Source organism: Ambystoma mexicanum, chromosome 10, assembly GCF_040938575.1.
Source record: "Ambystoma mexicanum isolate Mex_15411 chromosome 10, UKY_AmexF1_1, whole genome shotgun sequence".
NCBI lineage: Eukaryota > Metazoa > Chordata > Amphibia > Caudata > Ambystomatidae > Ambystoma > Ambystoma mexicanum.
In genome coordinates this window covers 434,413,629-434,441,406 of record NC_090932.1, presented here as the reverse complement: position 1 = coordinate 434,441,406, position 27,778 = coordinate 434,413,629, and positions in this window count along the sequence as shown.

The window sequence follows — 27,778 nt, the reverse complement described above, 5'->3', positions numbered from 1 at the left end:
CCAACCCCTAGGGAGAGATTCTCTGGGGTAGGGACAGGGTGTTCTTCCTTAGGGACCGCCTGTTCTTGTGTAAGTGTTGTTATAAGTAAGTAGTTGGGGTTCCACCAATTCTCTATTTATTTGATAATTGTCTCCTAATACCGTTCTATAGTGTTATCTAACTACCACACAACAACATATTGTGCATGTAACCCTCTGTACCAAGGTCCCATGCACAGACCACAATGAGCAGTTCACCCGCTCAGCTGCTGATGCCACCCACTAAAATGTCCAGCGGAAGGTCATTTGTACATGTTGAAAGTATTAGCACAGTGTGCACCCACAAAGAAAAATGTGTGTGAAACCTTACGTACCAAAACAGAAGGAGCATGGGCAATCACAGTGCACAGCAGCAATGGCCTGGCAAGGTGGGCATGTAGCGACCTGTGCGGCACAGGAATGAGCTGACTTCTCTGGATCATACCCATCATAAATCTGCGAATACAAATACTAATAAACAATCCTGCAAAATGCTGTTCATGCAACACACGCTCCGGGGACTACCAACAACGCAAGGCCCAATACACACCACATCAATGCCATACTCCTGTGTTCGCCAACGGGGGGCTAACATGACATGCTACCTGAGTCATATACAAACATTGCCTTATCCCTCACACCTGCAGTTGTTGAGTGGAGCCAGCTCCTCAAGCCAGCAGGCACCAGCTGGCTGGACCATCAGAGGTCACAGAACTATTGTCAGGCAATGCATCACCTGAGCCCTCCTCACCAATGCATCATTAAAATCATACATTACTGGATGACCCGTAACCTAAGACCAGTGCCAGTAACGTGGCAATCAGCAATGAGATCTGCACAGTAGGAAACACCTGATATGGGCCCACCCAGTAGAAGTTAACCCCTGTAATCCCTGACCATACCTAACAGATCTCCCTTGTTGCACCAGAACCATCCACATATATAAGCATGGAAGACTGCATCCAGCAGCAGCTGTAATCCATTCAATTCACACCCATGCCTGTGATGCTGGAAATGCATCGGAGGGACAGGGCCTCCATATCCTTGTCCTTTACTGTTATTATTGTGTGTTCTGTGGTGTTTTCTGCACAGGAGTTCATGTGGGACTCCTGGCGGTGCAGCTCTCTCTTTTGGTTTGGTGTACAAACCCGTGGGATACCCTTATGGCACCCATTGTTGGGGGTCCAACCGTGCGCCCTTAGTGTATGTTTTTGGGCACCTGTGTGTGGCCCACAGAGCAGGGTATGGGCTGGTGTCAGCTCCATGCTGAATTTGACAGGTGCTCTGAGTATCCTCCATTTTGGGATACCCAGGCCCTGCTATTGGAATCAGTTGATTCCTGATAGGACACAAGATGACCTCTGTGGCCTCTTGCTTTCTATTGCCTGTTACCTTGTTTTCCTAAAGTCCTGGGAAGCCCTGACTCCGTCCCTTCCCCCTGACTGGCTGTTGGGTGTAAGTTCCATATATGGTGTTGTTGTAAATTCCAGGCCAGACTGGCTGGAGCCTTCCCAGTGACTGTATGTTGTGGGTACACCCTGTGGGTGGGACCTGGGTGAATGGAGTGTGTGACCAATATGCACTTCTTGTTGTGGATGCCTGGTCTCTGGTGTTTGACACAATGACTGAGACAGCCCTGCCCGAAACTGGCATGAATGTAGTGTGGAGCGTTGAATGGCTGGGTACTTGTCCCAATACACATAACTTGTTGTTAGTGGAGAGAAGTGAATGGCCTGAATGCACTATGCACCTGATTGGCTGCCTGCCTGCATGAATGCCTTTCTGACTGATTGGTTGCCTGAGTGTGACCCAGCAGAATGAATGGGAGATCAACTAATATATCTGGGGGCCTCCCACTTCTAGAATTCGTGTTCAGAAGCTGAAGAGAAACTGGAGTTCAAACCGAAGCTTAACCTTGAAGCCCTGCTGAAAGAGAAGAAGTGCTGTTGCTCTTCTCCACCAATCTGAAAGCTGCTGTGCCTCCAAGGACTGACCCAGAGAGGACCTGGTAAGGCGCCCTCTTCCCGAGCTACGAGACAGCATCGTGCACCAGCTGATCTTTGCCAAAGCTCCCTGGTAGACAGACCTACGACAGGCTGCCGACCGGAAATGGGGATCGACGCGGAATCACAAGGAGAAGCGCCCAGACACTGATGTCCGTCACTGTCGACGCTGCTGTCGCCGACCGGAGCCGCCGTGCTCCCGTTGCCTAAGAACTTTCAATTCACGGAGACCCTCGTCCGCACCACTGCCCGCCTTATCACGCCAGAGAAGGCCAGGCCGTTGACGCGTCGAGAGGCATCGCTGGTTTGTTTCCCGCCACCCAAAGACCACAGAGATGCCGATGACTCGACGCCCTTGCTGGGCCACAGTTTTTCAAACTCTTTGTTGGCCAGAACTATGGACACCGAGGTGCCACGCACACCTCCTCCTTGCAGGACGTTTACGCTTCCCCGTCAATGAGCACCGCTAGGAAAGAAGCTGCCACTTCACCGCCTTAGTTCACCCTGTTCTTCGCCAGACGATTCCCCGACGAGGAACGCTACAACGCCAGGTACTTTGGGGTTGCTGAACTATTGGAAAGACTCTTGTGAACAATATATGGACTGGGCTTGTGATATATCTTTATTCTACAGGTTGCCCAGGTGGGGGGATCCCCACACAGAACTGAGTCTAGGTATCGGGGCCAGTATTCTGCCAATTGTTTTTTACCAACTGCTTTCCTCTTATATCTATTGTTGGTTTCCTTTACAAACTGATTTGTGTGACATTTAACCATACAGTTGATGCACTTTAAAGAGATCAAATAGTAATTGTGGTACCACGTAGAACTGTATATTTGCCATTATAGATAACCGAGTACAAAGTGAGTTATTGTGATATTGTACATAACCTTGAATATTAATTATATAAAGTCTGTGTTGTAACTAATACAGTGTGTGGACATTCCTTTGTTGGGGCTTGGGGACGACACTGAACCAGCTCGCATCACCTCCTGAGAAGCTAAGCCTTGATTGCTCGACCACATCTACCAATAATAGAGAATCTTGGCTGGGTCCTATGTGCCTCTCCTCTGCCATATAGAGAGCAGGAGAACAGACACCCCCCTCTGGTCTTTACACTGGTGGCAGCGGTGGGATAATTATGGTTTTAAGGTTTTAAGAATCAGTGTATAACAGTGCCAAAATATCTGCACTTTGTTAAATTAAGGTTTAGTTGTGTACAAGATAACTGCATTACAAGCAATGGAGTCTATCGCAAATGGTAAATTGACTAGGATGAGCTTAGAGGCTCTCCAGCGTACTTGCGAAGCCAGGAAGTTAGACTTTGTGGATAAGTCTAGGGCTGAGCTGATAGCTGCCCTGGTGTACTACCAGACTGATGGTGAAACTCTTGAAGGGGGGAATGCAACCAATGAGGACTATGCCCCTGGGGTTGTTGCTGAATCTGTTTCTGGGAATGCCACCATTCCTGCTGCTTCTGTTCCAACCCCCAGCAATTCCTTGGAACTTGAGTTATTAAGGATGAAATTGGCCTTTGAATATCGCAAGTTGGAAAATAAAAGCTGAGCTTAAGAAAGAGGAGCTGGCACAGCAAGTGGATCTTGAACTCAAAGACAAGGACACTGAATGTCAGAGAATCCAGCTAGAGAAAGCTAGAGTGGAGACTTCAGCTAAACCCATTGAGAGTGTCAGGTCCCCATCCACCAAGTTTATGAAAGATGAGTTTGGTGTTTTTGTGGAGTGTTCAGATATACTACAATGGATTGAAGCATTTGAAATGGCTTGTGCTATTCATGATGTAGATAAGAGAGATTGGGCTAAGTGTTTGTTAAGCAGAGTGCCTCAGACTGGATATGACTGTATTCTGAAACTGAGTGTGGAAGAAAGGGGTCAGTATGAATGCATGAAGTCTGCTTTTATTTCCAGGTTTGGCAAGACACCTACCCAATACCTTAAAATGTTCAGGGAATTTAAGAAAAGAGAGAATGTGTCTTGGGTTGACTGGGTGAGTGCTGCGCACATGAACATGATGGGGTGGATTGATGGATACAAAGTGAAAACCTTTGTTGAATTGTCTCACCTTTTGTTTTTTGAGCATTTTTCAGAAGCCTGTTCACCAGAGCTGCGTCAGTATGTTGCTGACCAGAACATTTTGGATCCCTTTAAGCTGGCTAGGTTGGCTGACAAGGGGTCTCGCACTGGGTGTCCCCTAAGGACTCCAGAGGGAAAGACAAGGACAAAGAAAAGGGGACCTCTCAGAAAGCTGAGGAGTCCCAGAAGCAATCACAGTCGGGTAAACCAAAACCTTCTTCTCCTAAAACCCAAAAATCTAGTGGGAATAAGTCATCTGTGGGTGGGAATAAGAGTAGTGGTCCACCTGCTCCAAAGCATGCTCCCAGTTGTTCCAGTACTGTACCCTGCATTCCTGGCACTTGTTGGGACTGTGGCGCTCTGGATCACAAGATGGGTGACTCCAAGTGTAAAGGTAAGGCTCTTGGAGTACAGGCTGTCAGCCTGAGCTACTGTGGGATGTTTTAACCCACTAGGCTCTGCCCTGCGACACCCCTGTGTGCTGACGGTGCAGGAATCATCAAAATGACCGCAAAATCTCTGGGCACGCCAAAACCTATGAAAATTGTGCTTTGAAACATGGAAAGATGGCTGCCAAATCTACTTTGCCTGTTGTCAGTAGTGGAAAGGAGACGTCACTGCTGAAACATGTTACTGGGCTGCCCACCAAGTAAAAATAAAAACTGCATGAAAGGCAGTGCTTTATTGCAAGAAACCAAGAAATTGCTCTTAAATCCCTTTTTCTTGGTTGCTGAAATTACAAAATACTGGACCAAAACACCACAGAACATCCAATATCTTTGCTGGGTGTTACCTTCCACTTCATTTAAGGAATCATTATGAACACACAATGCCAGGAAAAGCAGCATCCATCATCAAAATATCCACAGTAAAAAGTGTGCTTGCCTGTGAAAATCTGTCAAAATAGGGGCGCAGTACCAGCGGCCGCCTGTATGACAGCTGTCATTAGTTGCCTCAGAAGCTTAAACTTGTACAATTGAAATCAAATGTCTATAAATTAAGTGACCTGTTATCAAAAGTAGTATAGGTTGCAACTATGTAATCTCTATGGTTTAGAGACTGGAATTAGAGTTCTAGTTGCCTGTTTTAAAATGGCAAGTTTATTTTCAACAAAGAAAAATGTAACAAAGTGACTTTTAAAGTAAGCCTGATGCAAGCCAAAACTACAAAGCAACTCCCCCACTGGGCAAGGCACTTCCCTTCTGCTCTCTGGATCAGGAACTCACATTCAGGTGTTGATTAAGAGGGGAGGGGCACTGGGGCTGCTCCTGGGAGAAACAATTAACCTTCCTTGGCTGAAAGGATATGCAGATTATAAAGTGTCAACAGTGGCCTCTGCCAGAGGAAGAAGGCGGGGATTGCTCTTGAGCTGCAAGATGGAGGCGGAGCCAGACATTTTTGTTTATTCACAATGCACAGAAAGCATATTTCTAAAAAGACTGATAAAGGACTGTGCGAATTTGTAAAAATTGTAGAATTAGTAGCAGTGTTAATGTGATTTTTTTGTGCACATTTTAAGAGGTGCCAGAAATCTGTGCGATGTTCACGGAAGGCACAGTGAGAATTCTGGTTTTGTAGCAATTGTATTTATGTCAGAAGCATGAAACTTCATACGATTATGCTCAGATATTGTGCGCACATATGTACAAAATTCTGGAGAAATTAGACATTGGGCCTCATTACTAGGTTGGAGGTAGCCATGGCGCTATTAGCGCCATGGCTGCCTCCAAACTCGTTCCAACACCGCCCTGGTGAATGAAGCAATTACCGGTCCTCTACAAGGTTGGCGGGACCGGTAATTCCCCATTCACCAGGGCCCTTCCCTATTCCCTTTTGAGCCCCCATAGGGCTCAATGGGAATGGGGAAGGCGCTAATAACGGTACCGCAAATTGCGGTCCCTTTGCAGGTCCGTCATTAATGCTTGGAAAAACCAGGCGTTAAGGGAGGACCCGCAAAGGGAACTCGTAGTAGGGCGGTAAGGGATTACTGGCACCGGTGCCCTTACCGGTGCCGGTAATCCCTTACCGCCCACCTCGTAATCAGACCTATTGTGTCCCGGTCAAAAAGTGCAAAAAATGTGTCAAATCCAGACCCAAGATCTCCAAGCAACGAGGCTTGGCCACTAAATATGTGATCTATGTATGTTATTGGTATAAAGATTGTACACAGGTAAAGATGTGTTATATCAAAAATAGATTTTATGTGCAAAAGGCAAAGGGGAGGATGTTTTGCCTCATAAACTACATCATCATGGTGACACACTTTTTTCTCCTCCAATCAAGGGAGAGAGCAGACTTTAGCCAATAGACTACCTAGGGGGTGCGCCTAGGATAATTCAGCATACCCACCTCTTTATCAAACACATAAATCGAGACAGCTGAGTACCTAGAGAAAGACACTGATCCACCCACCATCCCAATTTGGCAAAGCACTTTGAAGGAGATCCATCCATATTCCTTGTTCCAGACTCCTGAAACTTTGCAAGCAGAAAGGCTCAGAGCATAGCTGAACCACTTTCAGCTGAGCCTAACTTCCAGAACCCATCCCTCAACTTAAAGGGGAAACCAAAAGACGCAGCCAGGCTGTGCTGTAACTTCTTGCCTGCCAAATAATTATATTCATAACCAAAAGGGCAGATTAAACCCCATCTGGTGCTGTCCTGTGCTTTGCTGTGCAGACCAGAGAGCCATTGCAGATCCAGTCCAGTCGTGCTGTGCAGTGTAGACCAGAGCGCCTTGCTGTGCAGTCCTGCCGTGCGGTGTCCAGAGCGCCGTGCTGATCACAGAACAGACTAGTCCGGTGTGCCCAGCAGACTGTCCCAGAAAATATCCCTGACCAGAACCAGAATCCCAGACGGTTCCATTCAAAACATTGGTAGTGAGTATCCCTAGTATAGGATTGTCACTAGCCCATGCACTGTCCATAGTCATCCCTATCCAAATCAAATCTTATATCCAGAACTGTATTGCTAGAAATCATTTTTGTCTTGCCTGAACTCTCTCCTATCCCATAGTCCTTCTGTAATAATATGGTTAAAATCATCTTTGCGCTGATATATTTCATCTGAAGAAGGCAAGAGTCTCGGCGGGGGGCAAAAACCTGATCGGAGACATCCTGGTCTGGTGGTTGTGCTGTCCTGTAGTTTGTTTCTTCATAGTCCATCCCTAGTGTAAGGAAACCTTGTTTGTACTTTTAAAAGCGCATCCTTGTTATGCAATTTGCCTGTATCTCAAAAAAACGACCTCCACGAAAAAATCCATAACTTCTTCATATTTTATGCCAGAAACGAAATTTAAGTGTCTGCTTGTAGCTAACATCCTAAGCTTTCCAATGAACCTGAAACCGCAACTCCTTATAGTTATTCTGCCATCGCGCTTACCATGCGTGGAAAAGTTTGCCGCTAATTTTTCATTTGGCTAAAATCTTCACGTGTAAAATAGCTTTACATTGCACCCGACCTCTTTCTCATTGCTTTTTGCTCTCAACTCAGTGATAGTGTTTGTCTGAACCCATACACAGTGGCTCCCATTAGAATTTCAACAATTTCTGTGATTTAGCCCATTTTCAGTGTTTTACCCATTCTATTCAAGCCAAAACCGTTTTGACAAGTTTGCCAATCATTCCTGTTTCTCTCTTGTGTTTGCTGGGGGTAAATTGGGATAGATACATTGTATTTGAATTCTGAATTCTTGAAACCTGTACTCTCCCCTTCTATTTCTTCATATTGCATATTGGGGGGATTGAGGGGTGTGCAGGGTGAAATATTAACCTCATTGACATTTGATTGAACACACACAAAAGTATTATGTCTATGCTGCATTATTTTTCCCATCATTGTTCCTTGTGATTAAAGAGATTGTTAGTGTGACATCACCCCATTGGTGCTTATTGTATAACCATTAAAAATAGTGTGATATATCTTGTGCAAATCATAAATAAATATTTTAACTTTGCAAACCAGCCTGATTCCTGGTTCAGTGTGACTGGGGGGGGGGGGGTTAAAAGAGAGGGGCGTGATATAAGTGGCACATCGTTCAGAATAAAAGAACTTATAGACACAAATAAATAATTAAGGGTTTCAGTTGTGCATTACACACTAGGCTTTGACTTAGGTGAATTGCTGGATTGAAATCACTTACAAGATTGGATGCTCGTCCGGGATCTCTGAATTAGACATACTACTTGTGACAGTCTAATACAGCGTGCTAATTGACGGGGTACATAAACCCTGTTGGGCTGCCACACTGTGCTACACTGTGAAAAGCACCCTTCAATAGGAACGCTCTAAGGAATTTAGTCTGTTTTGCAAAAATAAAATAACTCATGTAAGTCAGAATATTTCCGGAATGGCGACCTTGGTAGAAATCAGTATGGCAAAAGAACACCTACTGCACAAAATATTTGTCAGGGGTGAATGGACAGAACAGGATCAGAATGTGTGGTTGCAGGAAATCAAAGAACAGGCCACTGCAACAGGATTCAATATTTGGCAGGATCAGGGTCCATTACATATGGCACTGAGTGAACTGTATATGGCCCCTAAGGTAAAAGAAGAGCAAAGTAAGATTGCCAAAATAGTGGCATATCTGTACCTCCACATTGGAGCAATACAGGACAAATATGCTGAAAACCTAGATCTGGCAAACAAGCAACTACAATCATTAGAAAAAGCCCAAACTGATCTGGACTCTGCAGAGCAAAGGCTACAAAAGAGCCATGAATCAGAAAATGAAACCAGGCAGTTCCTGATAAAAATAAAAGAAGATATGGACATCCTGAAGCAGGACAAGGTAGAGCAGGATACCAAAGTGCCGGTGCTGCAGAAGGAGTACCAAGAAAGTTTGGACTCTCTACTGCAGAGCCAGAAAAAGCTGGAACAGCATATACATTTTAATAGAGCATGCGCAGAGCAGGTAGTCACCCTGCAAAACCGCCTAGACCAAGAAAAAGAAGAAAATAATACATTAATTCTCAAAGACCTGGACACCCAGGCAGAATTTGATGAGGAGCGCTAGAAAGCTGGTGCACTCCAAAAACGAAGGGATGACCTGGCTGCACAGAGGGGTACTCTCATTCAGGAAAGGGACACCTTAGGCCACGAGGTCAGTTATTTAAAAGATAAGATAGAAGAAAATCACCTGGCCCTCCAGGGACTGGGTGAGCTCCAAAAAGATTACACAAAACTGTTAGAGCACTCCAGAAGGATGGAAGATGCTCTGGCAAAGAGTGACCAGGCCAGTAAGGACAGGACCCAGGAGGTAACTCTCCTTCAGCAAAAATTGGCCCAGTACTCTAATATGACACAGGAAGTACAGAGAGACAATGATGCTCTTTGTGAGAAAAATGACAGGCTCCACAGGCAGGTAGCTATGCAGGAACAACTGATAGAGACGAGCAAGGCCTTGATAGAAGAACAAAAAGGTCAGGTTCTTGCATGGCAACAGGGAGCACGGGCTGAGAGAGATGAAGTCCGCTAGGAAAGGGAAACACCTGAGCATAACCTCAGGAACCCTAGTACCAGAGGCCTTCTTCTCCTCCACTCCATGGACTCTGCCACCCCCATGTCCACTAGTGCATATGAGCCCAGGGCCACGGGGATGGAAGACTTCAATCCAATGAGGAATATGGGGCTCATAGATCAGCACCTCCCAGGAATGGATGGGCGGACATCTGGGTATGGGTTCCCAAGTGCTAGGGCCATATTTCCTGATCCGGGAGACTCCAATGATGGGAGGGTCAGAGAAATGGATCCTTAAAAATACCATTTACCCAGAGACCAGATGGTAAAATGTAGTGGGGAACTCCATGAGAGTAGGGCCACTAAGGGCATCCTGAAAACCTCTGCCCAGCTAGGACAGTGGGGGTGGGGGGTACTCAGCAAATCATGGGAGCGAGGAAGAATCAGAAGACTCCTCTGAGTGCCACAGGACTGAAGAAACTAGGCCCCCACATTCTTCCAGCCATTCCCAAGCTTGCAGAATCCGGGAGAGCCTAGAAGACCAGACAGGCACCTCTGGTAGCAGTGCCTCTGAGTCAGAGGAGGAGTGGACCAGTATCACCCGAACCCAAAAAGCCAACAAGGTCAAGAGGGCCTTGCTCAAGGATCCCCTAAAACAAATCAAAGCCATTAGGAGCGTCATCACGCCCTATCATAAGAATGGGAAGTATTCGGTTTGGGAGCAGCTTGAGCTCTTTAAACAAATGATGGAAACTTTCCATTTGAAGGCCAGCCAAATCTGTATTCAATATGTAAAGTGGACCTTCTCTCCGAAGTACTCCAGCTTCTTTGCGGGGCTGGAGGGTCAGAATCATTCCTGATGGTCAACTATAGGGGGGCCTTCTTGAAAAAAAATTCTGTGACAGGAATCCTCAGGAGGCTCGCAAGGTGGCTTATAACTTGCAATGTGGGGAAGATCAGGCCCCACAAGAATTTGTTCAAGAATTAAAGCGTGCCTTTGCGCAGACCACTAGAACGGTGTGCACTGACAGCAAAGAGTTTGTAAATACTTTCTCCCATGCTCTCCCTAAGTACATCATGAACCAGCTAGTGAGGGACTTTCACGAGAAAAGATCACTAGACTGGGTCATCGAACAAGCCACGCACATTTATGAGGTGCAAAAGCCAGTGGAAAACAAAAATAATCCCAAAAACCCCAAAACAACCAACACCCCTGATGCTGCTAAGGTGGTGGAGGTGAAGGTTGCCCCCATTTTAGATTTAGAGATGGGGTGGCCTAAAAACCTGCCCGCACAGAATCAAAACAACCCCAAACCCAGAAGGCCCTTGGGCCAATCACAAACAGGGAGCCAGGGAGGTAGTCCCACAAATGGGACCCCTAACTCCCCTGACTACATCAGCCCCCGCTACAAGGGCAATAGACCCATCCTGGGTTATGTGTGGACTCCTTCAGCCCAGGGAGGGGGTATCCAACCAGGCAGCAGCTAACCCAGGGAACTTCCCTCCTCACTTCCCCCAGGAGGGCGGTAATCCCCCAAATACTGGACAGAATTTCTTCCCAAGGTACCCGCCAAACTTTAACCCCCAAAACAATCCTTCCTTCTTTCCGCACTTTCCTGAGCCCAGACAACCCAATCCGGGAGAGGGAAGGCCAAGGGTGGAGGGGTACCCAAACTTTCCTAACCCGGGGTATTTTGGGAGAAGGGAAGCTACCCTTCCCCAGGATCAGCCCAGGGGAGACATGAGGGCCCCGTACCAGCTAGTGCGGGTGTCCCAACTAGAGCGCCAGGTCCAAAACATGGCACAGGATCTGGGTCACATGCTGAGGGCTCAACAGAACCCTCAGATGAGCATGGCGGCTCAGAATGCCTAAAATCCAGGACCTGATGCTCCAGAGCAATGACGGGGGAAGAACCCCGACAACCCACCGGTTCCCAGGGAGGAGGTATAAGGGGAAGGGGGGTGTAAAGCCTTGGAGGAAGCTTCCTTCCCCACTTGTAAAAAGCTCCTGGAAACCCAGGAACCAGAACCAAAATCTCCTGCCCCTGAAAGTCTGCAACCCAAGGAGCAGAGGGGGTGGGGGTAGGAGAAATAAAGAGCCCAAAAAGACCCATTTTGTGGAGAAGGTACACATCTTCCAGTTTGAAGGAGAGGGATCCTCAGAGGATCCTGGGAAAAGGATCTTCTCCTTCAGAGATGGGGGAACTCCTCCCAAAGAATAATTAGTCCCAAAGGATCCAAATCCAGACTTGGTAGATGTGTGGACCGAGTTGAAACAGCCCATTATCAATCCGTAGAATCAGCAGCATGAAAATCCCCTGATTCAAACCCATCCTGGTGACTCCCTCCAAAAAGGGGAGGGGGGCAGCCCAGAATCAGAACCAGGGGAACTCAAAACCTCCCCCATATGTAGCTGATACCTTTTTCTTTCAGATTCCCAAGACTCCAAGCAGACTCCTGCCCAAATCACCTTCCTGTCAGTGTCCGAAACCAAGAAACTAACCCACCCATTGTCCAATAATGTACATTACCTTTGCCCCCTTGAGGAGAAGGAGGGAAGATTCTATACCCTGGTTCAAATGCAGGGGCAATGTACAATTTTGGCACTGGTGGACACTGGATCCCAAGCTACCCTTCTGTCAAAAAGAACCTTTGACCAACTGAATTCAGGAAGGTGGGAGAATTACCAAATTCCTCTCATCCCTCTTCCTGGACAACTTCAAAACTTCGACGGGAAGAAAATTCCCGTCGAGGGGACTGCGGATTTGGATATTAAAATTGGGCGACACAAGGTAAAGCACCCGGTCATAGTTGTGACTCCAGAGGGCACCCCTTGTTTACTAGGGAATGACATCCTGCAAAGGTTGTCACCCCTAATAGATTGTGTAAAGAAGGTCCTCTGGACCCAGACTAGCAGACCAATACATTTGAAACCGAGTGTCAACCATGTTAGTTTAAACGGCACATGCCACATGGTTGAACAAAAGCCTGACCAAATAGAATTTCACTTCCAGAACAACCAAATCCCAGACATGACAGTAATTGCAGTAGGACAACAAACTGCTGATGGGGGGTCCTCTCTATTTCTAAAAATCAACCTTCCTTCCAGTTTAAGGTGGAATTTCACACTGGAAGGAAACACTCTGAAATTCATTACAAATTCACAATCAGAAATTCCCACTCCTATTGTCCAGAAAGATGAGAAATCAGCTCAAAGCCTGGCTGATATTCAGAAAATTGGAGAGCAGTTTTCATCCCTATTCAGTTAAATGAAGGGAAGGACTCTGTTCTCGCCTGAGTGTGTGTGAACAACGGTAAGAGCTTCATCAGCGAAGCCATGTTCCGCAAACTCCCAAAAGATCCAGCCATTCCCACATTTAAACTGATAGACAAATGGGAAATGGACCTGGAATCACCCAATTCCAAACATCTCCTGCCTAGCAGGTGTATGCTCAATATTTCCATAGGCAACAAGAGCATAGTCCATAATTGTTGGGTCGTGCAAGAAGTCCCTGCCGCATTTTACTTAGGCAACGACATTCTAATTCACTTTGCCATTAGTATGGGCCTAATAAACTGGTCCCAATTAGCGGGTAATCCCATGGGCTTTGATGACCCAGAGAAAGCATTTAGGTCAGCTCAACTGCTGCCTTATGCAGTTGAAATTCAGATTGGAGAGGAAGTCACCATCCCAGAAAGGACCCGACAATTCTCCCTATAAGTGAAAGTCAAAAGAGGACAGAAACTGAAAAACCCTGATGCCTATATTCATCTGAACGCTTATTTCCAACAGCAAGGATTGGGGGTGAACCCAACACCACTAGTTAACACAGAACATGACACCATTCCAATAGAGGTGGATAAGAGCGACTTAAAGAGTATCCCTCTAGCCGCAGGCACCATTATTGGAATGGCGGTTGATGACCGACATTTTTCCATAGATTTAGGTAATGAATTGTTAGGACCAATCCCCAAGGACTGTTTGGACAGTGATAGCGACGATGACACAACACCAGACAAGATCTTTACCCGGCATGGGGTGAATTTCCTGGTGTACACTTGCTTCCCTTATGGTAAGGAAGATGTGACCTGTGACTTCCACCAGTCCAAATCAGCACTTTGACCAGGGACTTCTCCACCCAGCTGGAGGAGGCTGCTGAGATAGCCAAACCGGAAGTCTTTCCAGGCTTCAAGCAGATGGTTGAAGAGAGAGTCAACCTAGCTGATGCCTTTGAGACTCTGAAGCAAAAGTAAAAATTGAAACAATTTTTCTCAGATTTTCAAGATCTCTTTGCAGTGGACTCATATGACTGTGGTCGCACCGACATCCACACAACAACAATACCCACAGACCCTGGCATGACTCCAGTGTTTGTGAAGCAATATCACTTGCCTCTCGCATCAATGGAGTCCCTTACTGAAATAATTAAGAACCTTGAGTCCCGTGGGATAATTCATCCAGACCACAGCACCTTCAATTATCCGGTACTGGGGATTTTGAAGCCAAATGGCCAGTGGAGACTCTGCGCCGACCTAAGGGAGCTCAACAAACATGTCCATACTTCCCGATGGCCTCTTCCCTACATTGACCAAGGCTTGGCCCAGATCCAGGGGTCACAGGTATTCACTGCCATTGACCTGACAATGGGTACTGGACTGTACCTGTCAGTAGGGAGGACCAATACAAGCTGGCTTTCACCTTCGGGGGGCAGCAGTACACATGGACTCGGACTCCCTTCGCATACATCAACTCCGGCAATTAATTCAACATTTTTCTACACAAGGCCTTGCCCGACCTGGCCTATGTAGATGATGTTTTAGTCAAAAGCTCAACTGTGGAGGAACACAAAGCAGAGATCGGTTATGTTCTGACACAGTTGAGGGCTGCCGGAGCAAAACTCTCCTTTCAAAAGGCACAGTGGTGCAGAACCCGTGTCAATTTCTTGGGACATGAGATTACTCCTCAGGGTCACTGTCCCCAGAAAAAGAAAGTGGAAGCACTTCAGAAATTAAAAGACCCCACAACTCTGCGGGAACTAAGGAGCCTCCTTGGACTAACTAATTACAGCAGAAAGTTCATTGAGGACTACACAGATATCACAAGACCCCTGATCCATCTTTTGAAGGGGGGGGCCAAGTGGGAGTGGGGTCCAGAACAAGCCGAGGCAGTAAGACAACTCAAAAGAAGCCTCTCACAAGCACCTTGCCTAGCTTACCGTATCAAAAACAGGGAGTTCTTCTTGGAGACGTGGTTTCCCAAATACATGCTTGACTGCAGTATTATATCAAAAGCATGACAAGGTCAATAAAGTAATCTCCTATGCCAGTAAAACTTTATCCTCTGTGGAGGAAAAATTCAATGATTGTGAGAAGGCACTCCTGGCAACGGTGTGGGCATTGAAGAATTATTGCTTGTTTATCCAGGGGGAACACATCATAGTGGAGACTCCACACCAGCCTCTGCAATATCTCCAAAGTGACAGAATCCAGGCCGGAAATGTGAGTAATTCCCGAATTACTTCCAGGAATCTGTCAATACAAGGCTTTCCTGTGGAGGTAAGAAATGGCCAAACCAAGAAGAGTCCCCTCGCGCAAGGTCTGGCTGACTTGTATGATTGTGCCAGAGAAAACTGTCTGGAGGACGAGAGTCTTAAAATCAAGGACAACATGGAGGCATACCTTAATTCCCCACACAAAGTCTTTGAAGAAGACCAATGTGAGGGAATGCCCACTGTCTATGTGGATGGATGCTCTTACCATGTTGACAACCACGGGGAAAAAGAACTTGTGGCCGGCCTAGGGAATGCATGGGTGAATGATGCCCCAGAACCCTCCGCTGGGTAGAAAATCAGTCCCCAAAGTAGTCAAGTGGCAGAGCTGACGGCTATGCTTCAAGCCATCCTCACTGCTGTCCAACACCAACTCCACGAACTGTTCATAATCACTGATTCGGATTATTTACGGAACAGGTTCGTGGAGCACCTGGTTAATTGGAAAACCAGAGGCATGCTATGTGCTAATAACAAACCATTGAAACATGTGAAATTAATCAAAAATATCGATATTCTGGTCACCTCGAATGGGATGACCATATACTGGAAACAAATCAAGGGTCATTCTAAAGTAGAGGGCCCAGACACAACTGGAAATTACCTAGCTGATCAGCTGGCCAAAACCGGAGCCATCCAAGGGGATCTACTTGAGATCGAGTCCCTGTTGGGGGAAATCCCGTTCACTGCTATCACTAGGTCCCAGACAATTTCTCACAATGCTCACAATGAACTCTCAACTGCTCAATGGAGTAAGGCAACCCCAGATGCTTGTTTGATTACTGCTCAAAAGGGGGATTCAATAATTGGTAAGTTTTATCAACACATTGAGGATCCTGAGAACTTTCCCCTGACTGATACCGATTACATAGGGAAAGAGGACCTCAGAGTGTTGATGAAATGTCCAAAAATGTTCGGAATCCAAGACGGTTTGTTGGTGAGGAGATCCCTAGCTGGCCATGATCAGTGGGTGGTCCCTACCTCATTCCGAAGCCTGATGCTAAGTCACACCCATGATGCGGCCACAGCCGGTCATAGGGGGTTTCACAAAACACTTGAAATCTTAAGAGAGGTTGCATACAGGCCACACATGGGGCAGGACTTCGACCAATACTTGAAGGGGTGTCTTGTGTGTGCACGATTTCAGCCAACATCCCTCACACACTGTGCGCCTCTCCAAAAGAGGGGGATGACACTGCCTTGTTCAGATTTACAAGTCGACTATATCGGGCCCGTGATTCGCTCCTCTAGGGGGAACAAGTACACGTTGATTGTGACATGCTTGTTCACTAAATGGGTGGAATGTCTCCCGGCCCCAAATTGCAAGGCAGAAACAGCAACTGCCCTGATGATCAACCTCATCTTCTGGCGTTTTGGACTACCCCAAAGGATCGAGTCAGACCGAGGTAGCCACTAGCGAAGTAATGACAAAGATGTGGGAGATACTTGGGGTCAAAAGGAAACTACACATTGCCTACCGGCAAGCCTCTAGTGGTGGAGTTGATAGATACAACAAGAGAATTGTGAGCATATTAAAAAAGTTTGTGGAAGATTCTGGACCAAGTTGGGACATCCGACTACCTCTTGTCCTGATGGCCATCAGATCTACCCCTTCATCTGCAACAAAAATGTCACCGTTTGAGGTGATGACTGGATGAAGAATGGTGCTTCCCCAGCATTTGCTCTACAGTACCCAAGAGCAGACCTTGATAAATGCCTCCACAACTCATGAGTATGTTGAAAATCTGAGAAAACACCTTCAATATGCTTTTGCCTTTGCTCAGTAAAATCTAGAACGATCTACAGACAGTATGTAGACCCACTATGACCTTAAGACTACTAGAAAAGAATACCAAGTAGGAGACCGGGTCTACTTATACAATTTCCAAAAGAACCAGGCCAAACAGCACAAATCTCTTCCTAGCTGGCGGGGACCTTTTGAAATTGTAGACAAAATCTCACCAGTCACCTACAAAATCCGTATCCCCAAAGGCAGTTTGGCAGAGGGGGACGATAAGTGGGTCCACATCAACCAGCTGAAGTGTTGCCATCCTAGGCACTCTCTGCAGCAACTAGAGGATTTATCTGGAAACCCAGAGGGGGACACTCCAGACCCCTGGAATTCCAACTATAAAACTATTCCACCTGTTGAAAATGAGTAGTCAATTGCAAATGGAAAAGATTGTCATTATAAGTCAAATGTGTGCGTCTGCCCCACTACATGAATAGTGGTGGGCAAATGTCTACAAATATGCTCTGTTTTGTGATCCTAGAATTTGAAACCATGGTCCTAAGCATCAAGGAGCACCACTCGGGGGACCGGAAGGAAAGATCCAAGGGGCCCGGGGTATCGCTCCATACTCTCATCCGGAACCGGCGAGGAAAACCTGTAGATCCAGCACTGATGGGAGAAGCAAACAAATTGTTCCATTTGGACCAGAAAGAAAAAAACTGAACATCCCAATCTCGCGACTTCCCCTTGACGGGCAGTCAAAATTCAAATCATGAGGGGGGGCTTTGTGGGATGTTTTAACCCACTAGGCTCTGCTCTGTGACATCCCTGTGTGCTGATGGTGCAGGAATCATGAAAATGGCCACAAAATCTCTGGGCGTGCCAAAACCTATGAAAATTGTGCTTTGAAACACGGAAAGATGGCTGCCAAATCTACTTTGCCTGCTGTCAGTAATGGAAAGGAGACCTCACTGCTGAAACCTGTTACTGGGCTGCCCACCAAGTAAAAATGAAAACTGCATGAAAGGCAGTGCTTTATTGCAATAAACCCAGAAATTGCTCTTAAATCCCTTTTTCTTTGTTGCTGTAAATACAAAATACCGGACCAAAACACTACAAAACATCCAATATCTTTGCTGGGTGTTACCCACCACTTCATTTAAGGAATCATTATGAATCCACAATGTCAGGAAAAGCAGAATCCATCATCACAATATACACAGTAAAAAGTGTGCTTGCCTGTGACAATCTGTCAAAATATGGGCACAGTAACAGCGTCTGCCTGTATAACAGTTGTCATTAGTTGCCTCAGAATCTTAAACTTGTGCAATTGAAATCAAATGGCTATAAATTAAGTGGCCTGTTATCAAAAGTAATATAGGTTGCAACTGTTTAATCTCCATGGTTTAGAGACTGGAATTAGAGTTCTAGTTGCCTCTTTTAAAATTGCAAGTTTATTTTCAACAAATAAAAATGTAACAAAGTGACTTTTAAAGTAAGCCTGATGCAAGCCAAAACTACAAAGCAACTCCCCCACTGGGCAAGGAACCTCCCTTCTGCTCTCTGGACCAGGAACTCAAATTCAGGTGTTGATTAAGAGGGGAGGGGTACTGGGGCTGCTCCTGGGAGAGACAATGGCCCTCATTAGGACCCTGGCGGTAAGGGGTTTGCGCCAGCGTTAGGTGCGCCGACCCCTTACCGCCAACTACGAGTTCCCATAGCGCCATGGTCATTTTTCCGCCCGCTTTTTGCGGGCGTAAAAATCCATGGCGCTATGGGACCTCGGTGTTAATTACGCCACCGTAGTGTACGGTGGCGTAATTAACACCTTCCCCACTCCCATTGAGCCCTATGGGGCCGAAATGGGAATGGGGAAGGGTAAATGGGTCAATGGGGATTTACCGCCCCGCCGACCTCGGAATGGGGCGGTAAGTCCGCCATCCGCCATGGCGTAAAGGGACTTTGCGCCATGGCGGAAAAGTCCGCCGACGGCGGAAAAAATCCGCCAGGGTCCTAATGAGGGCCAATGAACCTTCCTTGTCTGAAAGGATATTCAGATTGATATTCAGATTGCTTCTGCCAGAGGAAGAAGGCAGGGATTGCTCTTGAGCTGCAAGATGGAGATGGAGGCGGAGTCTGACATTTTTGTTGATTCACAATGCACAGAAAGCATATTTCTAAAAAGACTGATAAAGGACTGTTCGAATTTGTAAAAATTGTAGAATTAGTAGCAGTGTTAATGTGATTTTTTTGTGCACATTTTAACCCTTTAGGTGCCATGGATATTTCCCCTCAGTGCCAGGGCCTTTTTTGGTGATTTCGGTATGTGGCCATTCAATGGCTTGTAACTTTTTTGCTACATGAGGTATCCCGGCCAAATTTGGCTCCTTTTTTCCCACATGTAGGCGGTCGTAACACCACCCAGGAATCCTAGGTTGCTCTAGGGGGGTGAGAGAAAATAAGGTAGGCGATTTTGGCCATTTTTGCCAATTGGACATGCATGGACGGAATGGAAGAAAAGGGTAGGAAAGCCGAATTGGAGGACAGAAAGGCATTTCTGAAAAGTAGATAAAATTCCAAGTTTAGGAAGGGGTGATTTACGTAGGTCAGGCAACAACTAGGTAGGGGAAAATGCCATTGATTGGGGGAAAAGCGGGAAAATGACCGAAAAAAAGGTATGTGTTGTACATGGTTGGCTTGGTACGGCAATGGCTTCTATGAATTTTGAGAAAAGCAATGCTCTCCTACATTCCCCTGACGCTTTCAGTTAGGAAAGCACACATTTTTTGTAGTTTTTTACAAAACAAGCAATACCACAAGCCAAACACTGAGCCATGGTACACAGGAGTTTTACGCTCACGGCCTGAACAGATGCACTTAACATATGTAAATCGGGAAAAGCAATGTGGTGAGGAATGGCAAGCATACATTTATGAAAGAGAACAGGCAGACCTTTCCAAGGGTAGGAGACTTGTGCAGGTTACAAAAGTGTATGGTGCCTAAAGCAGCGACTAAATGTACGTCACATTTGGGAAATTAAAGGGTTGTGTGGCAAAGGGCACCAGAATATGGATCAAAACTTTATGAAAACCACATAAACAAAACAAATGTTATACCTTCCTGCGTTTCCACAGGTGTCCCGATGAAAACGATACCTCACATGTGTGGATGCACCTACCTGGGCGCCAAGGGGAAAGCCTAAAACACAGGTAACCCCAAGTCTGTTTCGACACCTGAATTTGACACTTTCGCCAGACAAGCACAACATACAGATATGGGCCTCGGGTGTCCAAGCCACCAAGAAAAACAAGGAACCCCATGCATTTCCGAAAAGAGGACGCCCGTGGGAATCCGCAGAGGTATGATTTGCGCAAATCGGCCAAGAATTTATTACCCAGATACCCCCGCAAAGTCTGAAATGTGCAGAAAAAAACGCATTTTCCGCACATTTCACTCGGCGCACCCATCGAAACACGCCACCAACAACACATGGCCTACTTTCCCGCATTCCCACAGGTGGCCCGATGAAAACGGTACCTCACATGTGTGGGTGCACCTACCTGGAGCCAAGGGGAAAACCTAAAACACAGGTAACCCCAAGTCTGTTTCGACACCTGAATTTGACACTTTCTCCAGACAAGCACAACATACAGATATGGGCCTCGGGTGTTCAGGCCACCAAGGAAAACAGGGAACCCCATGCATTTCTGAAAAGAGGACACCCGTGGGAATCCGCAGAGGTATTATTTGCGCAAATCGGCCCAGAATTTATTGCCCAGACACACCCGCAAAGTCCGAAATGTGGGAAAATAAATGCATTTTCCGAACATTTCACTCGGCACACCCATCGAAACACACCACCAACAACACATGGCCTACCGTCCCGCGTTCCCACAGGTATCCCGATGAAAACGGTACCTCACATGTGTGGGTGCACCTACCTGGGCGGCAAGGGGAAAGCCTAAAACACAGGTAACCCCAAGTCTGTTTCGACACCTGAATTTGACACTTTCGCCAGACAAGCACAACATACAGATATGGGCCTCGGGTGTCCAAGCCACCAAGGAAAACTGGGAACCACATGCATTTCCGAAAAAAGGACACCCGTGGGAATCTGCAGAGGTATGATTTGCCCAAATCGGCCCAGACTTTATTACCGAGACACCCCTGCAAATTCCGAAATGTGGGGAAAAAACGCATTTTCCGCACATTTCACTCGGCGCACCCATCGAAACACACCGTCAACAACACATGGCCTACCATCCCGCATTCCCACAGGTGTCCCGATGAAAACGGTACCTCACATGTGTGGGCGAACGTACCTGGGCGCCAAAGGGAAAGCCTAAAACACAGGTAACCCCAAGCCTGTTTCAACACCTGAATTTGACACTTTCGCCAGACAAGCACAACATACAGATATGGCCCTCGGGTGTCCAAACCACCAAGGGAAACAGGGAATCCCATGCATTTACGAAAAGAGGAAACCCGTGGGAATCTGCAGAGGTATGATTTGCGCAAATCGGCCCAGAATTTATTACCCAGACACCCCCTCAAAATCCGAAATGTGGGGAAAAAAGCATTTTACGCACATTTCACTCGGCGCACCCAGCGAAACATGCAGTCAACAACACATGGCCTACCGCCCCGCATTCCCACAAGTGTACCGATGAAAACGGTACCTCACATGTGTGGGTGCACCTACCTGGGCGCCAAGGGGAAAGCCTAAAACACAGGTAACCCCAAGTCTGTTTCAACACCTGAATTTGACACTTTCTGCAGACAAGCACAATATACAGCTATGGGCCAAGGGTGTCCAAGCCACCAAGGAAAACAGGGAACCCCATGCATTTCCGAAAAGAGAACACCTGTGGGAATCTGCAGAGGTATGAGTTGTGCAAATCGGCCCAGAATTTATTACCCAGACACCCCCGCAAAGTCCAAAATGTGGGAAAAAAACACCTTTTCCGCACATTTCACTCGGCACACCCATCGAAACACGCCGCCAACAACACATGGCCTACCGTTCCGCGTTCCCACACATGTCCCGATAAAAATGGTACCTCACATGTGTGAGTGCACCTACCAGGGGCGCAAAAGGAAAAGGGTAACCCACTGGTAACCCCAAGCCTTTCGCCACTGCCCATTTTGTTCATGTGTGCAACCTACAGATTTGGGCCTAGGGTGATGAAGCCAGCAAGAGAAACAGGGAACCCAATGCATTTCCCAAATGAGGACACCTGTGGGTGGGTGTTTATCAAACACAAATAGAGACATCTGAGGACCTAGAGAAAGACACTGATCCACCCACCATCCCGATTTGACGAAGCACTTTCAAGGAGATCCATCCATACTCCTGAAACTTTGCAAGCAGAAAGGCTCAGGGCATAGCTGAACCACTTTCAGCTGGGCCTAACTTCCAGAACCCATCCCTCAACTTAAAGGGGAAACCAAAAGACGCAGCCAGACTGTTCTGTAACTGCTTGCCTGCCAAAGAATTATCTTCATGACCAGAAGGGCAGATTAAACCCCGTCTGGTGCCGTGCTGTGCTTTGCAGACCAGAGAGCCATTGCAGATCCAGTCCAGTCGTGCTGTGCATTGTAGACCAGAGCGCCTTGCTGTCAAGTCCTGCCGTGCGGTGTTCAGAGCACCTTGCTGATCGCGGAACCAGACCAGTCCGGTGTGCCCAGCAGACTGTCCCAGAAAATATCCCTGACCAGAACCAGAATCCCATTCAAAACATTGGTAGTGAGTATCCATAGTATAGGATTGTCACTAGCCTATGTTCTGTCCATAGTCATCCCTATCCAAATCAAATCTTATATCCAGAACTGTATTGCTAGAAATCCTTTTTGTCTTGCCTGAACTCTCATATCCCATAGTCCTTCTGTAATAATATGGTTAAAATCATCTTTGCGCTGATATATTTCATCTGAAGAAGGCAAGCGTCTCTGCGGGCAAAAACCTGATCGGAGACGTCCTGGTCTGGTGGTTGTGCTGTCGTGTAGTTTTTTTCATAGTCCATCCCTAGTGTAAAGAAACCTTGTTTGTACTTTTAAAAGCGCATCCTTGTTTTACAATTTGCCTCTATCTGAAAAAAACGACCTCCACGAAAACGTCCATAACTTCTTCATATTTTATGCTAGAAACGAAATTTAAGTGTCTGCTTGTAGCTAACATCCTAAGCTATTAAATGAAACTGCTTATAATTATTCTGCAATCACACTTACCGCGCATAGAAAAGTTTTGCCGCAAATCCTTCGTTTGTCTGAAATCTACAACGTGTAAAATAGCTTTTCCTTGCACCCGACCACAAAATTAAGTTTTCCCATTGCTTTTTGCTCTCAAATCAATGATAGTGTTTGTCTGAACCCATACACAATGGCTCCCATTAGAAATTCAACAATTTCTGTGATTTAGCCCATTTTCAGTGTTCTACCCATTCCATTCAAGCCAACTTAAAAACCATTTTGACAAGTTTGCCAATCAGTCCTGTTTCTCTCTTGTGTTTGCTGGGGGTAAATTGGGATTGATACATTGTATTTGAATTCTGCATTCCTGAAGCCTGTACTCTCTCCTTCTATTTCTTCATATTGCATATTGGGGGGATTGAGGGGTGTGCAGGGTGAAATATTAACCTCATTGCCATTTGATTGAACACACACAAAAGTATTATTTCTATGCTGCATTATTTTTCCCATCATTGCTCCTTGTGATTAAAGAGATTGTTAGTGTGACATCACCCCATTGGTGCTTATTGTATAACCATTAAAAATAGTGTGATATATCTTGTACAAATCATAAATAAATATTTTAACTTTGCAAACCAGCCTGATTCCTGGTTCAGTGTGACCGGGGGGGTTAAAAGAGAGGGGCATGATATAAGTGGTACATCGTTCAGAATAAAAGCACTTATAGACACAAATAAATAATTAAGGGTTTCAGTTGTGCATTACACGCTAGGCGTTGACTTAGGTGAAGTACCGGATTGAAATCACTTACACTACCGTTACCCCATGTCTGAGGTGGAGACCACTGTCCTCCCCTCCTCTACAGGAATCCCAATTGGTGGTCCTGTAGAGATTTCCTTAGTGTCCCTTGGGACCTGGGACCAGTACGCGGAAGTACTGGCGAGTATCCCCCAGAACACTTGTAGGTTTTTGAGAAGTGTCCTCTTGAATGGCCAGCCTTCTACTGGTTTGAGAGACATTGGGGCAAGCATGCTAGTGGTGGACAGGACCCTACTCAAGCCAGAGGACTATGTAGGTGCTCCTCTGAGAACCACCAGGTTAGCTGGTGGGCCTCCCAAATTATCGCCTGTAGCCTTAGTCACACTCATGATTGGAGACAAGACAGGAAAACTTCCTGTCCTGGTTCAGGACAATGTCCCTGCTAACATTCTGTTATTTTTTTTTAAATTTTTTTTTTTAAATGTTTGGTTTACATTCAAACCTTTCATCTTACTTCTCTTCTGTTTATTACTCGAATTACATAGGATAAGCTGTTGGGGCTCTAGCCCTAGTCTTTCTCGTGCTTATTGATTTTTACTTCAGATTCTTATCTTCCTTCATCCTAGAAGTGCGTTACCCTACTTGTCTATTGTTCATAATGTTGTTCCAGAACGATATTAAAGCAAACACTAATTTTCTTTCGTTTCCAGCAATCATCGTCGCCCAGCGATCTTCAGGTGTTAGGGCAGTTTGGGTTTTCATGAACCATTCTCTGGATTGATGTCTTTTTTCATTCAGTGCCGGGCATATCATGATTATGTGATGTAGGCTCTCAGTCATCTTTAAGTTCTTGCAAAATCAGCAGTATTTTTTGCTTTCGGGATTTGTTTCCTGGCTGCCATTATTTCTCGAGTCGGGAGTATGTTCAACCGTAGTCTCATGAATGTGTCTTCTATTTTTGAGGACGGAAAGATTTGCAAGTACGATGGTAGTTGATTAATTCTTCTATTATCAAATGTAATGTGTATGTCATGCCTGTATTTAGCTTTCACTTGATTGGTCTTCAGCCAGTCGTTCTCTTTTAGTTTGATTTTCACCTTTTGCGGTCTTTCTAATAACATTTCCATTGACATATCTTGTTCTTCTCTTTTTGCTTCTGTCGATGTTTTCCATATTTCTAAGGCGTGTTCTGCATTGCCAATGTTCTCGTTTCTAAATATTTCAAGAGGTGGGGTGTTGGATTTGGTCATGATTTTCCGGATCAAGTTCCGCTCGGATTCGTGCGGTAGGCAGCGACATTGGCAGGTTTAACACTTTCTTCCAGAAGGTCCCTTCTAATTTGTCCCAGATGTTGCTGTTGATGTTTATCATGGATTCTGCTCCGTATGCTAAAATAGCCGTTACTTTTTGTTTATAAAAAGTAACTACTGGGGTCAGGGAGAATTTTCTGTACTTTCGGTGTATTACTTTCACCTGTCGTGCTAAGGACAGTGTTTTTTCTTAGAGATGTACAGCCCATTCTTCCTCTGGTTGTTATTGCGAGATCCATATTCCCAGATATTTTATGGTTTTTACTTGTTCCATTCTTTCCTTTCCTATACAAAAGGAGGGAAGCTGTCGATTGATCTTGTTTTCTTTCTTTAGTGACATGATTTTGGTTTTCTGCGTATCTATTTTCAGCTGGTTCTTTGTCATGTACTCTTCTGGTTTTTCTAGTGCAATCTGTAGTCCTCTAGGTGTTTTTGCCAGTAGCACTATATTGTCTGCATACATGATACAGGCTACCGCTGTGTTATTTATTTTCGGATGGTTTATTTGAGGTGTGTATATCTTTGTTTCAAGGTCTGCCATATACAGATGAAATAAAGTAGCTGCCAGTGGGCATCCTTGTTTCAGGCCATTCCATGTTTTGATTTGTTCCGTGAGTGAGACGTCTCTCAATAGTCTAACTCTTATACTGGTGTCGTCGTATAAGAGTTTGATCGGTTCGATGATGTCGGTTGGGCACTTCCATGCATTCAATTTTTCCCATAGGTTATCTCTGCTCACGGAATCAAAGACCAGCCGTAAATCTACGAAGGCAGCATAGATTTGCCTTTTTGTTCTTATGCCTTCATGTTTCAGTATGTTTAGTAGAAAGAGATTAATATTGGTGCCTAGTGTTTTGTTGAATCCAGTTTGTCTTGTTGCATATTTCTTTTCTTTATTTGCCCATTTGTCCAGTATTCCTAGTAAGAGTTTTGCAAAACTCTTCCCCAAGGGATCAAGTAAGGCTAGAGGTCAGTAATTTTGCGGTTCTTTTGTGCATCCATGCTTGAATATGGGTATTATTGTAGCTTGTTTCCATGTGTTTGGGATCGTTTTTGTGTTCTGTATCATCTTGAAGATGCTCTCACATATCGCTTCCCAGACTTGCAGGTTCTGCTTGATTATCATATTTGATAGGCCATCTGGGCCTGGGGCTCTGGAAATGTTTAGAGTACTTATTGCCTTTTGTAGATCTTCATGGTCCCATTCCCATTCTGTGTTTTTTGTTTTATGGATTTTTTCTTTCGATTAATTATTGTTTCCATAAATCTCTGTAAAATATTCCGTCCATCTTGCTTCCGGTACATCAGTGATCATTCTGTTTTGTAATTGTGTTTGATCATGTAATAACACCCATAGTTGTCTCGTGTTTCTGTTTTTTAGTGTCTGGAGCATCTTCTCTGCGTCATCTTGCATTATTAAGGCTCTTTTGTTCTTTGTCCAATTTCTGTATTCTTGCTTTGCTGTTTTGATTTTCTTGTATTTTTCAGGCAGATTTTGTTTCGTTATCAATTTTATTTTTGATCTCAATTCCCTTTTCTTTGTTATTATTTTCTCGTTGTATGCATGGATATGTTTCTTTGTTAATATTTTTTCATTTGTTTTATTCTGGCATCTATATGGTAGAAGTAACCATTCATAGTTGATTTTTCTTTACCTCATCTAGTGTTGAGTTGTTCATTATGTATGGCAGTTCTTCCATTTTTTTTCCAATTCTTAATCTGTTTTTTCCGTTCTTTATTTCCATTTTTGCTCATTCAATTTTTTTATTGATAATTTTTCCAGTGTTCCATGATCTTTTCATTATGTAATGATCGCTCACTTCTGTTTTGATGTTTATGGATTCACTCAGTTCTTTATGTATATCTTTAGTCATGTATATATAATCGATTATGGCAGTGGAGTTGCCTCTTGCCCAAGTTTCTTTTTGACTTCCGGTTGATGTATCGAGGCTATCCGATCTTCTCAGGTTCCTGCATCTTAATTCCTTGGTCCAGCATTTGGCTCGGGGTGAGAGATGAGATTCTTCTAGTTCTTCTCCTTATTTATTGAATATATGGATATTTAAGTCGCCACATATTATGAATTCTATCTCATTGTGTTTTCCATTGGAGTTGTCTATTGCCGATAATACCATGTCTATACGTCTCTCATCCGTTATGCTAACCGGGTTCCAGTATAAGTTGATTAGTGCCCATATGCAGTCCTTCCTGTGATTCCTGGTTGGAGATTCTTTCTCTTTATTTTCAGTTTTGTACTTGAGTATTGTAATTTGTATCCAAGGTTTAAGTTTTCAGATTCTATTATGTAGATGTTTCACCCATTTTTAATTATGGTTAAAAGTCCAGATGACGGTCTGCCCTTCTTTTTTTGGATTGCTGGGTTCATTATTATTGTAAAGCCGTTGGATATAGGTTGTTCTGTTATCCATGATTCTTGGATGCAGATTATGTCAACCATTATGAGAGTCGGGTTTGTTGTATTGAATAGTTGGCTATGGCCCCGGGTGTTCCATGAGCATAATGTGGTGTTGTACTTATTGTCTTTTTTTGATTGTTATATTTTTTGATTGTGGGTTTCTTTTGTAGGTGTTATTGGTTCATCTTGTTACCTCCATATTCCATATTTTCGATAGAGCTCATGTCGGTTTTGATATTCTTTGTTATCGTT